Source organism: Maniola jurtina, chromosome 16 (genome assembly GCF_905333055.1).
Source record: "Maniola jurtina chromosome 16, ilManJurt1.1, whole genome shotgun sequence".
NCBI lineage: Eukaryota > Metazoa > Arthropoda > Insecta > Lepidoptera > Nymphalidae > Maniola > Maniola jurtina.
Genome location: NC_060044.1, coordinates 11,422,414 through 11,443,850, shown reverse-complemented (window position 1 = coordinate 11,443,850; position 21,437 = coordinate 11,422,414). Strand labels below are relative to the sequence as shown.

Below are 21,437 nucleotides of genomic sequence, written 5' to 3'. Positions count from 1 at the left end.
GTCACAGCTAATAACCATTCGATATTCTCTTCGGACCTCTTATTATGTCCATTTATAGAAGGTACCTACTATAACTGCAATGATATTCTTGTCTATTTTTAATAGGCCCATGTAAAAATTTTGTTTCAGCGGAGACTGCACCAAGTGTATGGAAAATGATATCTCACCGGAAATAGAAATATCCGGGGTTAGGATATTTCTTTTGCGATGAGACATCATACCTAATTACCAGTTACAATCAGTTATTCATATTTCAATATTTTGACTTGACTGTGAGCAAATATTGGAAACAATATCCGAGTACGGAACCCTCGGTGCGCGAGTCTGACTCGCACTTGACCGGTTTTTCATAAAATTCCCCAATTCTCGTCAATTTTTAACCAACGCTATCGCGATGTTTGATTAAAATATTTTTAATAAAAAGTGACCAGTGGTCAATAATTTACCACTGGTTACTTTTAATCACTGGTAAACTAATTGACCGTTGCCAGCCTTTCAAAAACCGAGATAACTCTGAGTAAAACCCTAAACACGTACAGACCTAATTGCCTACAAGGCTACTTCCTAGGTTAGCCATAACAATAGCTTTTCCTAGACCGGGACAACTCCTACATTATGAAAGCAGCTATGATTCTCAAAATTCCCTTTGTATCGGTACAATGGGGACATGTCGCGAATTTTAAAAATCAAACAAAGACTATTCAAGCTAGTCACAAGTAGTAAGTATGTAGGTATGGATGTATGTGCTTGAGAAAATATCTTGCTCTTCGAGCTACTTTGTGTGACTTTATTAGGTACATACGAGTACATAATGGAGTCCAAGACTTTAACTATAAAATAACGACATGGGCAATTCTATAAAACTGAAATTTCCCATTTTAGATTTACCGTATCATATTGTAGGCATAGTTTGAGTAGATATAAAAGAATAAATCTGTAAAAATGTGAGAATATTAATTCATAAGTAGGTACCTAATACAATAAGAGAAAATGATTTATCTGTAAATTAACGATCTTAAGCCTTTGTAAATTTTTGAACAGTAAAAATGTGAATCAGTTAAGAGCACTGCACATTTTTCAAAATCAATTTTTTTTGAAACCATGCCGCATTAATTCAGTCGCATGTTTAGTAAAACGATAAGGTAATAGAAAAATATGAACTTACGTGGAATCAAAGAAACTAAAGATTTAAGGTCGTCCATTGGCTTAGCTTTGTTTTAGACTTATTACTGGCTTTGATTAATTATTTTTTAATATTAGTGTTTTCAAATTAAAGGTGGGATAGGTAGGTATATTACACCGAAATTGCTTCATCAAAATTAAAATTAAATAAAAGAAATTCATTTCAATTTACTCCTAATTTAAAACATCAAAGAAGGAAAACTGGCTTAGCGCTTTATCACATTTTAATAAAGCCCTTTGTGAAAATAAAAATGTCGGTGATAAATGGAACGTGTTCGAAATTCGAAAAGCGCCAATCGGAGCCTCACAATCTTTCAAATCGGAAGGTGTTCGGATTAATTCGAGTCCAAATTAATTCAGTCGCGCGCTGGTCTTTCTCCAAGTGTTGTAAGTTTACTGTTTCACACTGTGGGGCAAGAACTTTAACCGACTTGCAAAATTAACAAGGGTTTCATCGTCGTCGTCAACTGAAAGAGATCCATTCCTGTACGTACTTGAAAGTCTCTTGTAGGGAATTCAATCCGCTTCTATCTTCCGTCTGAACCCAATGGTTTGTCGCGATTCGTTTGTCTGTAAAGCTAGTATTATTTGATGTAGTGTGATTTTTCCCAGACTACACAGTTATTTGTACAATGTCAAATTTGAACCGATTATGGATTATGATGACTCCTTTATTTTAATGTAAAACCAGGCGTAGCTTATATTTTCACAGACACAGTAACAACAAAGCTTTCTAGTTAATTTTTGAATTGAACGGTTTGTTACATCTGTTTTCGTCTGGTAAATTACTATATTACTAGATTGAATGGAAAATTATTATTAGGCACTCACTAGAAAAAAATTGCCCATCCGAGAAAAATCGGCGAAAATTGTAAAACGTACCAATTGTACATACCTACCTTTAAACATCCCACAGAAAAAATTGTCACCGCCTCTAAACCGCCTGGTTTAAAGTCGGTCGTTGTTGGATAACAAAACATCATAATATCTACTTATTATGAAGTTAAAACCACTGTCCGCCAAAATATATGGAGATTTCAAATAACAATTTTTTCGATGCCTTTCTCAACCATATTGCCAGATTTTTCACAATTGTTGTTAACATGAAGAGTTAGAAGAGCTTCAGAAAGCCTCAATACCGTGAACATGCGGTAGCCGTCATAACGTTTCCACAGTGCGAGTTTAATCCCATCCCCTGTCTGTAGGAAAATTTAAATTCACGAGTCCCAATCTCTCGCATTCGATTGTCAAAGACTTACCCTCTAAGCAGCTTACTCGAGTAAGAAGATTTCAGATCCACCCTGCTTGCAACTTTGTACTCTTAAAAAAATTTAAAGCTGCAAATTCGATTTGGGGTATCAAGTACCCGGTGCCGGATATGGAGATGACCAGAACGTTATCCTCGTTTTACGGTTGATAATGCCGGATCAATATGGCCTTTTGGGATTAAGTCAATGAGATTTTCCTGAGTCGATTGGGTATTGGAAACATTTTCATATCCATATTTTGAACTTGTGTTTCGGTAGCCTAGCGCATAAATGTCAATCGTCATTATAGATGTAAAATAGTACCTAAATATAGTATACCGTAAAAAAGGTGTGTAGGTTCATGAGGAGGCCTATGCCCACCGAGAGACAAAAATCAAGCGCTGATAAAGAAGTATATTATCTTCAACCTGGAGTTACAATCGGGTATCCATACAAACTGGCAGGTTTTCCTATGCCAGATTGCCACAAGCTTGCAAATCTACCAAATTGTAAAATCTACCAAAACACGTAATTGTGGTAATAAATGATTAAATTACTATTTACACTAGGAAAAACTTTATACCTATAAAAATCCATTACATCCATTAAACCCTACATCCATTCAACTTTCTCCTAAGTAGAGGGGTTATTCCGATCAATAATTTTTGTCAAAAATCGGATCCAGTCGGTGAGTCATTATTATTATTAAAATATTATGCTTACTCGGATTTTTGTAGAATATTTGTTTCGTGGGACGCTACGAGCAGTAGCGTCCCACGAAAGGAGCGAGTGGGTGTTCTGTGTGCTTTTTCAGCGTATTTTACTTTGGTACTTTCGGTTGTATTCGATAGCCATATAAGTAAGCCAAGGCCATGTTTTAAAGCTTGCTTGTAAAACCGCGCCAATATCTCATTGTACATCTGTGTATTGTATTGTATCTCTGTGCCACTGCACGCGTCATTTAAGTACACACAAGCGTACAAAGTGCTCACTTTAATACGAATGTAATGAGCGTATATCTAGAATTTTATAATATCTGTGGTAAGCGCAAACGACCACCATCGTTAACGGTTAAGCCCATAGTTCAGTAAATAAAATAAATCATACAAAATCAGATCTTTTCACGCGTCTGACCTATATTTCAGGCCCAGATAAATCTGCAGAAGCCGAAACAAAATGTCCGTACAAAAGACATTTTTCTCTCGATCAAGGAGTCGCACCGGATAATTAAGGCCTCTTTCATTTCATCCGTCGCTGCCGACTGCCGACTGGCCGTCCGCGAAATTCAGTCTCGAAACCTCTTATATTTTTTATCGGAGCCAATGATATAATAAACCCAAGATATACAAGGAAACAAAAGCTTAATCACACTTAATATTATAAAGGAGAAAGATTGTATGTGTGTGTGTGTGTGTGTATGTTTGTTACTCCTTCACGCAAAAACTACTGGACGGATTGGACTGAAATTTAGAATGGAGCTAGATTATACCCTGGATTAGCACATAGGCTACTTTTCATCCCAGAAAATCAAAGAGTTCCCACGGGAATTTTAAAAAACCTACATCCACGCGAACGAAGTCGCGGGTATCAGCTGGTTTACTATAATCTTGTCTGGTGGGAGGCTTCGGCTACTACCACCCTACCAGCAAAGTCACGCTACCAAGCGATTTAGCGTTCCGGTAAGTATGGGTTGTTGCATTCATTGTTCTCGGACTGCTGATGTTATAATTGACGATGCAAGACAAAAGCTGCTTTATAGACACAATTGCCTAGTCGACTTATCGCAGGACCATCTAAATAACTTGGTGTTTTAATTTTAAAATTAGTTTGAGAGTAAATAAAAAGATTTTCTTCTTTTTTTAATGCTCAAGAAAATGGAAAACTTTTTAAGTAAGATCAATTTTTTCTCGCTCGACGTTTTTTGAGAGTTACATTTTTTCCAACAGTGTATCTTTCGCGAATATCAATGGCAACTACTGTTTCTTATATTTTTTATCGGAGCCCTCATTGTACGGAGGGACGCTCCGGGCCGGAGTGCTCAAGGACTTCGAGAGGATAATTATAAATACTTGAGAAAAAGAGGCTTACGCGCTCCCAAATAGGTACCTTTTAGACTTTAGGTAGAGCAAAATGTAGTGGCAATAAGCCAGCTAAGGATTTGTGTTAAGGTTAAGTAGTAAATGGCGTTAGCCTAATGGTTAAGCCGTCGGTCTCCTATTCGGGAGGTCTAGCGTTCGATTCCGGGCACGCACCTCTAACTTTTCGGAGGTATATGCGTTTCAAGCATTTAAAATGATCATTTGTTTTAACAGTGAAGAAAAGTAGCATCGTGCAGAAGAAACCTGCATCTTGTAGTGTATCGGATTCCTTCCTTTTTGTGACTAATAGGGGAAGTATGAAGCTGAAAGGGAAGATTTTTTTTGCAGTATATAAATCTTCACGGACTAAAGTGTAGAGAGGAAGAAATGTTTGTAACGTAAACTGATTTGAAAATCCTATTACAATGTAAAGGATTATTTAAATGATACGAAACCTTGGGAATGAGTTGCCAATCAGCTTTGATAGTTCTAATAAGTTTATGTGATTTTGTAAAGTGGTGATAATAAAAAAAGAATACCCGGCTGAGTTTGTTGTGGGCTCTTCTCAGACTTGGGCGCGTTTGGAACCCTCGTAGCTTTAGTTTTAAGTTACGTTATTAATTATCACCACTATATCGTACAAATTTAACAATTTCGACCATCAAAAGGAGTACAATTGTACCTACTTTGAATAAATGATTTTGACTTTGACTTTTGACTTTGTATTTTGTCGTTTGGTTTAGATCGTAAAGGGGTGACATGTCAACTTTGTAACCAAACCTCTATAATAAAGATTTAGAAAAACTCAGCAATGAAAAACGCGTTACAGATATATAAATCTAATACAAGTATAGTTTGAAAGGTAAAAGGAGACTAAAATTAGCCCGTGGGAGTGCTACTAAATAGCTAGTAAGTATAAACCAAACTTGTCTTGTTTATTGCATCGAAGTTTGCGCTGGATTCCCGATCTAGGATTTCAGACAAAGGTGAAATTGCAAAGTCACGATGAAATTCGAATTGTTCGCATGCATTCCCTTTATTCACTGATTTGGGATGCAAATGGTTAATTTAGTTAGTTACCGGCAAGTGTTATAGTATTCATGTATTTGTTTACCTACAGTTTGTATCAACGATGTGAACATTTTGGTGCAGTACTGGAAAGTTGGAGTACTATTAAATTATCAAATAATTAAAGCATTGTATAATGTTACATTTATTGCTTAAAACGCACTTAGCTCTGTAAAGTTAGAGGTGCGTGCCCGGAATCGAACATTTGACCTCCCGATTAGGAGGCGGATGTCTTTCACAAAGCTATCACAGTGGTTAAGCAATTAAATATCACTGGCTTTAACCGTCAAGGAAAACATCTTGAGAAAACTTGCCTGAGTGAGAGTTCGCTATAATGTTCTCAAAGGTGTGTGAAGCCTGCCGATCTACATTTGGCCACCGTGGTGGACTATGGTCAATCCTATGGAGTCCCATGCTTAGTAGTAAACCCTAACGGGGTATACACTCCATCTTCACTTTTACCTAAAAATAATTCACCCTATCTAAAATGCAAGTAAACCGAAATGCCTTGTCTTCTGCAGCGGAGTCTGAACGAAATCCCGGATTTAAGATAAAGTTAATGTAGTTGTTTCGCCAAAAATTGTGATTTTTTACTTCTCTTAAGCTTAACAAAAGATTTATTTGATCTTATACTTACTTATAACAAAAATATTTGTGTATTCGTGTCCAATGCGTTTGCACAGTTGAAACTTTGCATATCTATCTATCACTATCACTTTAGCTTCACTTTAACTATAGTGACAATTTATGTATTAGAATAGAATAGAATAGAATAGAATAGATTTTTATTCAAATAAACTTTTACAAGTGCTTTTGAATCGTCAAATAATTTACCACTGGTTCGGAATGCCGTTCCTACCGAGAAGAACCAGCAAGAAACTCGGCGGTTGCTCTTTTCAATTGTTCAATTTACAATAATATAGTTTAATATTAGTTTAACCACTAATAGTTTAGTGACAGTTTAGTGGTTTAACCACTAGCAGAGTGAACTGGAGTGAGGTAACTCTCGGTTAGATCCTGAATGGACGATAATATGTCAAATATTAGGTGACATAAAATCATAGAACAAGTGTAAATTAAAAATTTATAACACCCCCGACAAGGTTACAGTAACTAGAAAAGAGCTGATAACTTTCAAACGGCTGAACCAATTTTCTTGGATTATAGCTAAGAACACTCTCGATCAAGCCACCTTTCAAACAAAAAAAAAAAAAACTAAATTAAAATCGGTTCATTACTTTAGGAGCTACGATGCCACAGACAGATACACAGATACACAGATACTTTTTGGGTCGGGGGTAAAAAATAGGGCTAGCATAAGGCTACCTGCGTCAAATGTACCTACTAACATTTCACGCCTGCCAATGACGTCGACGCCTCGACGTTTTGTTAGAAGTTTCACCTGTCGTGAATTACTGTGCTTACATTACATTATTATATACGAAAATCCCTCCGCCGTATTTGTCTCTTGCACACGCTAGTTTTGAAGAGGACTCCAAGAATAAGATTTTAAACAGGTTTCAGAATTGAATTTGCAAGAAATGTAACTGGGATGGTGCATTTGAGTGTAATTGAATTACGTTCAGTTTGTTTGACTGCCGTTCCTACAGCTTGTTTATTGAGCACTGAGCGGAGCAGTCGCGACCAGTGCCGCTTCTTTGATTCATTTATTCAGCACTTCAATGACGTTCTAAAGGAGTTCTGTAGGATTCAAGACTGTTGATAAATTTCAATAAAACCGGTCAAGTCCGAGTCGTACATGCACACGGAGGGTTCCGTTCCATTGTACAAGATATGTCGCGGGTATCAACTAGTATATTTTGTCAAGTATGCAATAAAACACGTTATTTTGCGGAAAACGGAAGAAAATAGGGATTAAGTAGGTTTCCTTTATCCATGTCGCACTAGGGAACCTTGAAAAAAGAAATTAAATTGTAACTTTATTATGATTGTTGTTTCCTAGCGCATTATGGGTCAATAACACGGCTCTTTCGGCAGTAACTTGCATAGTTTATAGCCGGACTACATAGCGGTGATTACTAAGCGTGTTTTTAGTAAGGAATGTTAATATGAAACTCTTTTGTACGTGTAACAGTTTAATTGACGCTTTCGACACGCACAGGAAAGGTAAGTGGAGTAATTTGTACAATCGTATACAAAATATACCAGAGAGTTCTCCATTATGTTCTTAAAGGTGTGTGAAGTCTGCCCATTCACACTTAACCAGAGCGTGATGAGTTAGTATGGTCGCGCTGGGCTATGAGCGAGTGTGCGACTAGGATGGGCGAGTAATCGCCTTTTTAACCGCAAAGAGAGTTTTTTTTTTGCTCTTGTCGCTACGACAAAATAAGGGAAAGAGAGCCGCCGGCAGTGTGCATATTCAGCGATCAAGAACACTCCTGCTTAAAAGAAGATTATGTGTAGGTAGGTACTCTAATATAATATTAATTTATTTTATCCTAAATAAGTATTAGAGGCGAAAGTACCTTTTGCTTCATCCTTTTAATAAAATAAAACATTTCCGTCACGTCATCTCCCCGCGAATGTACTTACTAACTTGCAAAGTTTAGCAATCATACAGTTTGGTAACAAAATTATATCTTTCTTAGACCGATGCGAGTAGCCTTTAAGAACCGCTTCCTTAACTATACTACTACTACTAGCACTATATACATATAAGTTATGAATTATATTTTGTAACCTAAATAAGTAAGTATTATGTGATATATTATATACTTAGCACTAAAAACGCATCCAACCTCTTCTGCTAAATCAGACTAAAAACTTTTTTAAATAAAAACATTTAAAAAAAAAAAAAGTGAGCAACCGAGCAGTCGGGTCACCTGATGTTAAGTAATTACCGCCGCCCATGAACATTTGCAGTATCAGTGGAACCACCAATGCGTTGCCGGCCTTTCAGGAATTTGATATTATAAACTGAATTGTCCCCAAACCGTCGTGCCAAGGAAGCCGACGAAAACCAGTTTCTCATTTTTCATCATATTGGCACGGACAATTTTTGCCGAAAATGCGCCAACAAATCGGAGGTTTTTAATTTTAGTGCCTATGAATTCAGCAAACTATGTGAACTATGCACAGTATTGTAATCTCTGACTCAGTATGCGATTTGGCGTTGCTGTAAACGTACTGAGGTGTTTTTTAACAAATCAATAAAATAAAATAAGGGCTAACTTGTAACTGAATAAAAATACCAACTGTATGCTTGCTAACCTGTGGTACTGCCTGTAGTTTCTCACCCACGCCCCGCCGTTACAACGTTTCATTTAATGCTGCTACCCTGAAATAAGCAATACGTGTTACACCTTAATGCCTCATTGACACGAATGCGGCATGCGGAGTGCGGACAAAGAGGTGTTTGTTTTACCAGCGGTTTTAAGCCTGCGGCGAGCTTTATACGAATTATTCCTATCTGTCCCCCTGATTTGTCCCCTCGGGGGGACAGATAGCAATAAATAGTTCGATCTGTCCCCCTAAACGCGACGAGGGGACAGATTGAACTTATTATTTCCAGTCTGTCCCGCCGCTGCTTTTTTAGGGGGACAGATTACCTATCAGCTGTGGACAAAGTTTACTAAGCGCAGCTATAATGCGCTTAGGATACAATATAACAACGCCTTCCGCATCCTAATGAAGCATCCGCGTTTCTGCAGTGCTAAAGCCATGTTTGCTGCGGCGAGGGTCCCTGACTTCTTCGCCATACTCAGAGCGAGGACGGCTTCCTTCTGGGAAAGACTAAGACACAGTACTAACTCCATCTTGTGTTCTGTTAACGAGGATCTAAGTAATCCTTTTAATAACTTTGGTCAAACCTGTATCGGTGCGGCGACAACAGCTTTATTTAGATTAGTTTATACTATATCTGTATTGTCATTTTGTGTTTTTTTTTGTTTGTTATAGATTGTCTTGTGACTTATATTGCCTGAAATAAAAATTATTTATTATTTATTTATTATTATTATTAAACATCTACTCTCACAGTTACCTTCTATTTTACCTAAATGTGCAATGCATCTGTTGAATGGTTAAAAGCCGAAGAGCACAAAACAACGCCGGTCTTCATGGTTGAAATTGGTATAAAGAAAACAAAACACAAAGAATAAACCAAAGGACTGCGCTGTGACTATGGTTGAAATCTATAGACCGCACTTTGATTTTGCTTAGATTTAAGTTTCAGTTAAAAATGAGACAGATTTATGCCAGCGGTATAACGCTGTCTCGTTTTAACAGTGTCTTAAATCTGAGCAAAGTCAAAGTGTGCTCTATAGATTTCAGTATAAGTTTCATCATCATGATCGACCCATCGCCGGCTCACTACAGAGTACGGGTCCCCTATCAGAATGAGAAGGGTTTTAGCCGTTGTCTACCACATAGACCAAGTGCGATTGGCAGACTTCACACACCTTTGAAAACATTAAAGAGAAATCTAAAACATGCAGGGTTCTTCACAATGTTTTTCTTTACCATTATTAGCAAGTGATAATTAATTTTTTTAAACGTACATAGCTCCGAAAATTTAGAAGTGCGTGCCCGGGATCGAACCCATGACCTGCCGAATATGAGGCGGATATCTTAAACACTGGGCTATCACGACTTACTTGTTTATCAGTTACATTATATTTTCAATTCTCAACTAAAAAATCTACGTAAACACAGTCTCGGCCATCTACTAGTTAACTCGAATAATTCTCCTCTCAGCGGGGAGCCTCAAAGAAACCATTATACTACGGCTTAACTTCTGTACAATTGAAATTTATATTTGCCCTCATTTCTCAGTAATAAGAGCACTTTATAATACGAAATAAACAAACATTTCCAAGTTCGAAATAAGCAGTGAGCACTTACATTGTTTTACACGAGAATCACGTGTCTGAACTAAACTAGACGCTATAAATCACAGAACAATGTTCTAACTTTAAAAATCTCTCCCGTCTAAAGCTGATAACTCACTAAGCATTTTCGTTAAAAAATTTGTCTATCACGGTTTTGTGATTCGTAAGCCTAACAGGGTATCGTAGGCTCTTCAAAAATTTCTACGATACTCTAATACTACGAATATACTACGAATACTATGATAGGAGCTCCAGCAAATAAGGCTAGCTACGCGTAGGTATGTGGTTTCAACTAGAGTCAACTTCATAAAAAATGAAAAAATGGTATTTTTATAAGTTTGAATTAAAAAAATCCGGCCAAGTGCTAGTCAGACTCGCGCACTGAGGGTTCCGTATTTGGGTATTTTTTCCAACATTTTGCACGATAAATCAAAAACTGTTATACATAAAAATAAATAAAAATCTGGTTTAGAATGTACAGGTAAAGCCCTTTCATATTATGATACCCAATTTGGTATAGTTATCGTACTCTAAGTAAGATTTAAACACATTAAATTTTTTTTTAGTAATGTTACTACAAATTCACGGTTTTTGGATTTATTCCTTTACTTGTGCTATAATACCTACCTACCTGCCAAATTTCATGATTCTAGGTCATCAGAAAGTACCCTATTGGTTTTCTTGACAGACACGACGGACGGACGGACGGACTGACAGACAGACAGACAAAAATGTGATTCTATAAGGGTTCCGTTTTTCCTTTTGAGGTACGGAACCCTAAAAAAGTGTAGCCTCCCTGAGACATGTACTTAGTGGGCTGAAAACTCTACCTTGTTCCAATCTCCATTAACTTAGCGTGTACTTAGCAGGTACCGGCTACGCTCAAACTTAAGTGTGTTCACATAACAAAGCGGGTAATGAGATCTTAGCTCGTTAGCTTTGTAAGGCATGATACGCACAGAGCGTTTTACATGCACATCTGTTAAAACGCACAAAGCTTACACTCCTATTATTCCTTCTTTTTTTCTTAAACATTAAACGAAAAGTTCACGATCATTCATTCACGAACTTATCAGTCCAAAACCTAGAAAGCTGAAATTGCGCACTGAGGTTCTATTAGTAATTTAAACAAAGAATAAGGTCGGATTTTCCACCCACGTGGTAGGGTATAAATAGGATTTTTATATTCGCTTAATAACAAGCGAGAAATGACCGAGAAAATCCCTGGGTTAGTTAATCTTAGATAGAAGATAATATCGAAATCAGATTTTTTGTGATTCTTAAATAATATTATTATGTAGCTAGTTACCCAAGGCGAAGTTAATTTAATTCTAAGTAGTGGTAGCACTGATTTACTGAGTGGTAGTCGAACGTCGAGGCTCTACGGCGTAGGCTGGCATACGCTACGCGCCTACGAGTGGCTAGCTATACATATTAAAGGTAGGTGTGCAAATGTACAGGTACATTAATAATTTATAATATTAAAATAAATAAAATTTATGTAAATGCTAATATTATTCTTTATTCTAACACATAAAGCTATCGGACTCACTTATTTTTAATGATCGAGAGTGAAACTTGTTCACAAATCTAAATATTTAACGAAATTATTCAAATATATAAAGCTCCCGAGTTGAAGGATGGAACTATGTACCTACTTTTCATCAACAATATTTCATTCTATCTATGCTAGCCTTTCTTAGCCGTTTTTTTTTTGTAAAATGTACAACCTTATTTGACGAAAAACGACGTTAGTTCTAAATTTAAATCCACTTCAATAATTAATTTAATTTATAATGCGTAAAAAAATAACTTCTCACGCGCTATATTAACTATATGTATCAAATGTCATGTCAAAAGTACGATACTTTTACGTAAGGTATATTATGCGTGAATATTTTAGTACTTAAAACTACTAGGATAAAGCAAAGACGAGTCAGCTAGTTTGATATAAAATTACTGAGTTTGTTTGCCTCACCTGGTTCAAGCCTTACGTAGGATATTCCCTCAGGCAAGGTTAACAACGAAAGTTCCCCGTTACAGATGAGCTCGCTAACACGGGTTTTTATATTACAGGTAGATATTTTAAGGGGTATAAGATGCTCATACAGTTTATTGGAAGTACAATACATAAAAATAGAAAAAGTGCTATCTTGTTGATCGAATACAAAATCCTGAGGGAGAACTCGGGGAACACGTTCCGTTGTACCAATTTTAAGTGTATATGCTATATGAATAAAGCTTAGACTTTTTTTTACTTACATACAAGTTAGCTTTTGACTGCAATCTCACCTAGTGGTAAGTGATGATGCAGTGTAAGATGGATGGGGAGGGCGCGAAGATTAGGTTGTTTTCAAAGAAGGCTGCTCTTCTACTCTGCAGGTCTAACATCCCCCATATAGCTTTTTTATTTCATTATCGTTTTGCTATTTTAATTTTTATTTCTACAACTACATAATACATGATCCTTAAAATTTATTAAAACAATGAACCTAAAACTAAGTTAGTTTTTTCAGTTTTGAAAAATATTCATGGAAAAAAATGCGCATTTTTAAACCCCGACCCAAAAAGAGGGGTGTTATAAGTTTATCGTCTGTATCTGTGTATCTGTCTGTGGCATCGTAGTTCCTAAACTAATGAACCGATTTTAATTTAGTTTTGTTTTGTTTGAAGGGTGGCTTGATCGAGATATAATCCAAGAAAATCGGTTCAGCTGTTTGAAAGTTATCAGCTCTTTTCTAATCGGGGGTGTTATAAAATTTTAATTACACTTGTTATTATGTGGCTGTTATAGTACCGCCTTAACATTTCCGGTGCGAGGTTGCCATTCTAGCATCTTGGGACCTCAACGTCTAGTTCTGGGACTGAGGAATTTCGGACGAGAAAACATCTGGAAACGTAGCGTTTGAAGATCCTACAATGGGTTAAAGATGATAGCAAACGAGTTGCAGGGAGCCGTTAGCTTCGGGCGGCGGAAAACTGTGGCGTGTGAAAGTCCTTACAAGAGACCTATGCCCAGCAAGTGTCTATCGGTTGATAATGATGATAATGATGATACTGGACAAAAGAGGAGAGACCACTCTCCAACTATATGGGTTGATCAGCTCGGGAAATCCAACATGTGCAAATTTTACAGCATCCAAAATGGCCACCAAGTCTCGAGGAAGAATCTCGCTGGTCACAATCTTCAGCAATGAAGAAACGACCATAGAGAAACAGAAAATAAATCTAAAAATATCATTGCTACCTTTATCTGGATTTAGACTAAACTTTTACCGTGAAAAACTAAAAGTGTTTATTTTCGGAATTCATTTTAGCTCTCATTAAATTTGCGAAACTCAATTAAAACTATGCAAAGTTTATATTAGATGTTATTAGGGCATTTGACCATCAGTTAGAGTTGTTTCGCGCGAAGGGACTGGCGTACGAAAATAAAGTTCCAACTAAGTACTCTATATGACCTTTCGCTGAAAATAGCGGCCCATAAAAGATAATGTTATGCTTAGTTGAAGAGTTAGTCCGCTCATTAAAATCGTAACTTCGCAGCTTCGTGTTATGACTTAGGCTAGGAGTCAGCGTTATTTTTACATGATGAGTTCAAACAATATACTTAATTGATTACGATCATTTGATAGATGACGTCCACATCAACGGTCCTAAGAATTCCGTGGGATGAAAAAAAAAAATTCAAAAATCCTGTAAATCATTTTTCAGTTTTCAAAAATATCCATGGAAAAAAATTACGCCTCCGTTGCGGCGTGATTGAAAAACAAGCCCACACTAAAGGTTTGTATCCGTGGGCCTGTCATGTTGAATGTTCAAAATTTTAGGTACAAACCACTACAGTCACTAAGGTATAGAATGCTCTTTGGGTTCTCATGTTTCTGCCACGTATAAGAAAAATTTCAATTGTGCAAGTAAAAAAATAGGTATAGCTATAAACATCCAACCAAGTTCTGCGTTGAGTTGATATAGGCTCTAAAACCTAATATGAAAATAATCTTTGTTTACCTTAATACTCATTTGGCCGAGAATTATTATTGATTTGAACTCTAGTTTTCTAAGTCGTAGCAAAAAAACAGACACTGTTTTATTTTTGGGACGACTTTAAAAAACACAACCATCAAAGTTCTGGTTTCTTCTTAATGGACCTGGTTTATAATAATTTAAATGTGAAATCACTATTGAAGTGACTCAAAATTGACAGCATATTTATTTAATGTAGTCCGCTCTCGGCCTATTTTTTAAATTTAATCCGTTTTTTACTTCTTTTTAACCAAAACGCGAAGTTAGGCACTGCAGCTCAAAATGATATCTACAGTTAATTCTAAATGCTCTCTCTCTATTTCTAGACCGAATGATTCGTTGGCCTTTTTTCATTTTAGGAAGCCTTTCCGGTAGCTATTTTTAACTGTATAGAAAGTAAAGTTTATGTTCAATACTAGGTTTTAACTCCGGCATAAAAATCAAGTCAAACTCTACCTTGGGTTCTACTCTACTCAATGGATTCTGATGTTACGGACCATTTACACAACAACGAATCGCATTTTTGTACAAATAGTGATTTGATACGATTGCTTTTATATTTTTTAGTGAACCATAAATTCTTACAACCGTGTTCCCATGCTTAGGAATCATAAAAAAATTAAAATTCTTCAGGACAAATGGTAATATGAGAGGACATTCGTTTCTTGACGGAGCATATTATTATGGATTTATTGCCATATCTATCGTTATGTACTTATTTACGGTTATGTATGACGAATTTTTAATACTAGGTAGGTATCGAAGGCATAATAATATATAACCATTAACCATTCTGATAATTTAAATTACACTACGATGCGATACATAAAATACACGACTGTTCTTCTTTGACGAATCATTATCAAAAAAGGATCGTCATTTTACGGATAGGTATATTAATATTAACGGGTTTCCTTCCAGAAAATAGTATAATAATATAATATCTTTAACTAACCGAAATACATTGAGTTTTAACATTTCAACTTGAATAGTTTAATGGTTAGAGTCATATCCACCCGAGAACCGGCAAAGAGATCCAACTTTTAATTAAATGAAAATTTCTTACTATAATTTAACAACTCGAGCAAAGTCAATAAAAAGCTCTGACTCACAATTCACAATTATTTTAATAAATCTGGGGGTTTGAAACCTCCGAGCTATTATTATTAATATCTAATAAAAACAATTAATTCTATACTAATATCACACTTAATATTATAAAGGCGAAAGTTTGTATGTGTGTGTGTGTGTGTGTGTATGTTTGTTACTCCTTCACGCAAAAACTACTGGACGGATTTGGCTGAAATTTGGAATGAAGATAGATAATATCCAGGATTAGCACATAGGCTACTTTTTATTCCGGAAAATCAAAGAGTTCCCACGGGATTTCAAAAAACCTAAATCCACGCGGACGAAGTCGCGGGCATCATCTAGTAACAAGATAAAAATAAGTTGTATGAAGGGCGTAAGTTGAATCTTCGGAAGCAATGATCCTATTCAGAATATTCCTTCACTAATAGCTACATTATTTCCGAGTGCTATAAATAATATCACGCGAACCAAGTCACAGACAAAAGCTATTAGCTTATAACTTGATAATAAACTAAAAATCTGTGATAGCCTAGTGGTTAGAACCTCCGCTTTCTAAACGGAGGTCGGGGGTTCGATCCCGGGCACGCACCACTAACTTTTCAGTTATGTGCGTTTTAAGCAATTAAATATCACTTGCGGTGAACATAACGGTGAAGGAAAACATCGTGAGGAAACCTGCGTGCCTGAAAGTTCTCCATGTTCTCAAAGGTGTGTGTAGTCTGCCAATCCGTATTGGGCCACCGTGGCAGACTATGGCCTAATAGAGAGGAGACCCGTACTCAGTAGTGGGGCGGAAATGGGTTGATTATGATGAATAACTTGATAATAGCAACATGTAAAACTGAACGTTTTATGGGTTCTTTTGGGTCTATGCGGCATCTTGACACAACTCTAGTAGCACATCTTTCCCGGTTGTGTGGTAGCCACGGCCGAAGCCTTCTACCAGACCACACCTGAGCCAAGATTTATATCCCTTTCACCTGCTGGTATTTGAACCCGGGATCTATTACAAGACTAAAACCAAGGAGACCTCCCTGGTCAAACAGCGTGCATGTATAGCCTAAGTCCTAAAACTAGTTCTAACTCTTTTTTTTCCTCTCTTGTCTGGCTTTACAAAGATTAGCCAATGTCAAGTTTGTAGTTATTTGTAACAAGTTAGGGGAACTATACAAGTATGGACCCCGTCTGTGCCGGCGCTCGCCGACATACGCACGGCACCCCCTTAGAGCGCTTTCCAGTCAGTTTTAACAAAAAAAAAAACACTCCAAAAAGGCAGAGCACGCCCGCCAGCTAACACCAACACAGACGAAGTCCAGTACTAACTCTAAAAATAATAAAATAAAAATAAATAAAAATAGTAAAAATATAGTAGTAAGAATTAGTGCTTAATCGTGAATAAAGACGACCATTAAGGAGTCTAGAGTCGTGTGACGGTTATTATGTCGTTAAGACGTGATATTTGACGGCATTAATCGTAGTGGTTGACGTTGCAGAAACTCCTTACCTATTATACCTACTATACCCTCTCTTGAGCTAGGGTTTCCTAAGAAAGTGTCGCCGTCCCATAGCGGTCGAATGCTGTTAATCGAATGTTGTATATCTTAGATCAATTATTACACTGGATGGAGTCTAGTAGTCTTGTGACGATTATGATGACATTAGTCGTAGTGGTTGACGTTTCAAAAACTCCTTACCTATAATACCTACTCTAATTGGCGCCGTCAAATAGCGGTCAAATGCTATTAATACAGCCTTGTCTATCTTAGATCAATTATTACACTGGATGGAGTCTAGTAGTCTTGAGATCTCTACTGCTATAAATAAATGTCTAAGTTCTATGTCTTGTTACAGTATCCACTCGTATGCAGACATTTCCTAGTCTATTTTACTTCACTCGTGTGGTTTTGCTAAGACGAGTCTATTTAAGATATTATTATGTCTATTAATTGTGTTTGTGTATTCATTCCGCCTACCTCACTGTATTTTACTTACCTACTAGATGATGCCCGCGACTTCGTCCGCGTGGATTAAGGTTTTTTGAAATCCCGTGGGAACTCTTTGATTGCTAATCCTGGATATTATCTATCTCCATTCCAATTTTCAGCCAAATCCGTCCAGTGGTTTTTGCGTGAAGGAGTAACAAACATACACACACACACACACACACACACACACACACACACACACACACACACACACACACACATACAAACTTTCGCCTTTATAATATTAGTGTGATTAGGCGTCGTCCACAATGCGAATGCGCGATCATCGCAAGTTCGCGCGAATTTTACTCGTACGAACGCGCGATCAACTGATCTTGAATAGGTATCCTAATAGATATATTTGCGTTCTACTGGGCGCGAACACCCGATGGTCGTATCGCTTACTTTCAAGAAGATTGCGTAATCGCGTTGTAGTATAGAATCAGGCGTTATTTTGCGGAAGTCCATGACATACAAGGAACCAAAAGCTTAATTTGCTATAATCAGCCAAACCAAAGAAATCTGTATGGTGCAATATGCAGCATGCGACATCCACCGCCCCTCCCACTGATAAACATGCAGGAAAAGCCAGCCACCAAGCACGCACCACCACCACGCAGCACCACACAAATCCCAACACCACTCGACGCACGTTTCGCCCCGACACCGGAGCATCCTCCGAAACCAAAGCATGCACTTTTCGCGGGGCGAAACGTGCATGCTTAAGGGTTCCGTTTTTCCTTTTGAGGTACGGAACCCTAAAAAAATGGATTGTGGGCAAACTGCTTTTTTCTGGAGCCACCAAAATCATCAATGCTAGCGTGATATGTTGCTGAGGTACCGGTGCGATGAATTAGATAAGTACTTATATTTTCAGTTAGGTGGCCTGAAGCAAGAGTTGTGGAGAAGTTAGAGAAAGGGCATTGTCCAGTCGGGGAATAGAGCTACCTATATTATAATAGAAGAGATGTGATATAATATGACGAGTATATGTGAAGATATATTTAATAGAAGTGAATTTAATTTTTTTACTGCTTTTATGTAATTTTTCACAATATATACCGGATTTAACTCACGTACCACATTTAACTTTTGACCATTTGTCAAAGTAACAGTCTTAGCTGAGCGGAAATATTGTTTCAGATTTTTCTCTTGCACACTTGCGGTGAAATCTCTATAGTTCTCTTTAATACAATCTTAAAGATTGTGAACTATACTTCTTCAGGCAGACATAAAAATTAAAGTTTAAATTGAAAAAAACATATAAATGACACTGTCTAACATTCGTAAATTTATAATATCGGTAGGATTACAAAGTGGTCAGAATAAAATATTTGTAAAATTGGGAAATACATAAATAATTTCCAAAAAAAAAACCAAAACCGAATTCAATAACTACAAACACTAAAAACCGACTGCAACAACCATAAACACTAAAAAGTAAAAAATAATTTAATTTATTACCGAAAATACTTACATATTATGTATGCAAGAGTTAATTTAGTTCTATACATAGGTACCAATAGTTTTTGGAGCCGGTGCCAATTAGCCGCACGAACCATCTACATTACGTATTTTTTGTGACTCCACATTGGCACCTCATTGGCACCGACTCCAAAAAATGTTATTGTAGAACTACATTAACTCTTGTATACATAGAATTGTTACCATGTTTAAAAACTTTATTCTACATATTACATTACATTGCATAAACAGACCCCAAGTTTTTAATTTCAACAAATGACACGAGAGGCTGATTATAGTAGGCATCTAAAGTAAACGAAACACTTTATAATATGTCTATCTCGTTCCGTCGCAAGCTAAATCCTAAAGATATATGTTTCTTTTTAGTGTCGGTTTTTCATTCCAAAGAATTTCTAATCACAACGGAACTAAAGCAGTTTTCCCTACAAAATATTTTTCTTACTTGATCATTTCCCGAGTATTTTTACACAACTGGCCTAAAACAATATTTTCTATAGGAGTTTAATTATTATTTATGTTTATTTATCCACGCAACCACTAACGTATTGCTCATTTCAAGGTTTACGGAGGCTAACGGACGCCGGGCCTGAACTATGCCTTTATATTATGTTGTTAAGCCCAAGTCCAATATTTGCGCAGGCTTCCCTTTGGGAAATAGGGCTAAACTGTTTGGCCGTAGGCTCTCACTGTTTGAACAGAAGTTGCGCTTTTACGCGCTATCTTCAAATGGTTTTCAATGGCAATGAAATTTCTTCTTCTCGTTAAAAGTAATAGACGCTGCCCGCGACTTCGGCTGTTTGGAATTAGGTTTAAAAAAACCCCGTTAGAACTTTTTGATTTGCCGGGATAAAAAGTAGCCTGTGTCACTGCCCAGGTCTTAAAATATTAAGTTGCGACGTGATTGAAGGTCAAACCAAGAAACAAACACTCGCATTTAGGTATAATATTAGTTTAGTAATGATGATTGTCGTCAAGCACAAGCCTATCTCACTATAAAAAAAATCGGGGTGACAGACAGATACACTTTTCGACTCATAATATTAGTATGGATAGAATAAATATAAATGTAACTACTTTTAAGTCTGTAAAGAAGTTTTCAGCAAATAACTGTTAAGTCAAAAGTCTAGACGCGGTTTTATGACTCACCCCGAGCGTGTTTGATTGCCGTGTCGATCGCACATTAAACTTGCCGACTGTTCCAGCGCCGCACGCTACCTACATTCAATGTTTAACAACAGGTAACATAGATGCTTAATTTACGACGTGAGCCTGGAAGCCCGCTTGCATCTTAGACTGCATTATCACTTACCACCGGGTGAGATAGCAGTCAAGGGCTTACTTGTATATGAATAAAAAAATAAAAAAAACGGCTTATACGTGCTAGCTTATGCCCGCGACTTCGTCCCCGTGGACGAAGTACCCCCTTAGGATTTGAATTTTTAAAAATCGTTGCGTTGATAGTTCAGTAAGTCAGTAATCTTTCCTTTCATATATTTCCAACATTAAAAATAATTGGATTGTCCAATCTATTCAGCTGCAGTTAATATCTTTAGTGAAAAAGATAACATCTTTAATGCAGTTTCACACTGCACCGTAAGGATAACGGGTACGGTAAATTGATACAGTACCGACACTGGATACGGTATGTCACTATGTTGATACAATACGAATACCGCATACGGTATATTGATAAAATACCGATACCGGATACGGTATGTTGATACAATGCCGAAACTTGATACAGTATATCGATACAGTGCTGATACCGGATACGGTATATTGATACATTACCGATACCGGATACGGTATATTGATACAGTACCAAGTACCACCAATACCAGATTCGGTATATTAATCGATTATCCCTTCTAGTGTCTTTATTTCTAAGCACCAAATTATCCACGCAGTTGTGAACGGCATACAAGCATTACGTGGAAATTTAAGAAAAAAAGCAACCCCTGCCGAATGTGGCTTTGTACTCATAATTGGCTATTAACAGCGCTTTTCGAACTAACCTCTGAAATACATTGGAATATTACAAGCGGAAATTGAAGCTCTTTATAAAAGGGGTTAGACCGGAACAGTTTTTATTGCGGTTAGGTTCATAGAAATTGTTTTGGGACGAATAGTGTTTTGTACCCACTTATATTTTACATGGAACGCGTGATTTTAGGATATTGGTGATTTCGAGCTAAACTAAAGTTGTGAGTTTTTAGTCGCGTTTTTTGAGTCGAGTAAAATTTACACTAGGCATTGTATATGGAACTGGGACTAAAGAAATCTTAATTGTAGTTTTAATACACAATCCTATAATAAGTAGCTAGTTTAAAAAAAATATTTGTATGTTCGTATTTTGGCGGACAGTGGATTTGTAGAATCGTTTCGGCTTTCTGAAGTAACAAGTGTAAATTAAAAATTTATGAC

General features: G+C 36.8%; 1 long non-coding RNA gene across 1 annotated transcript; it reads right to left on the bottom strand.

Moving 5' to 3' along the window:
• Nucleotides 1-575: 575 nt before the first annotated feature.
• Nucleotides 576-9,383, bottom strand: LOC123873018. Its single transcript, XR_006797587.1, has 3 exons — nt 9,169-9,383; nt 1,012-1,014; nt 576-585 (listed from the first exon to the last, which is right to left on the bottom strand). It is a non-coding gene; the product is annotated as an uncharacterized LOC123873018 (long non-coding RNA).
• Between the last annotated feature and the right edge of the window lie 12,054 nt (nt 9,384-21,437).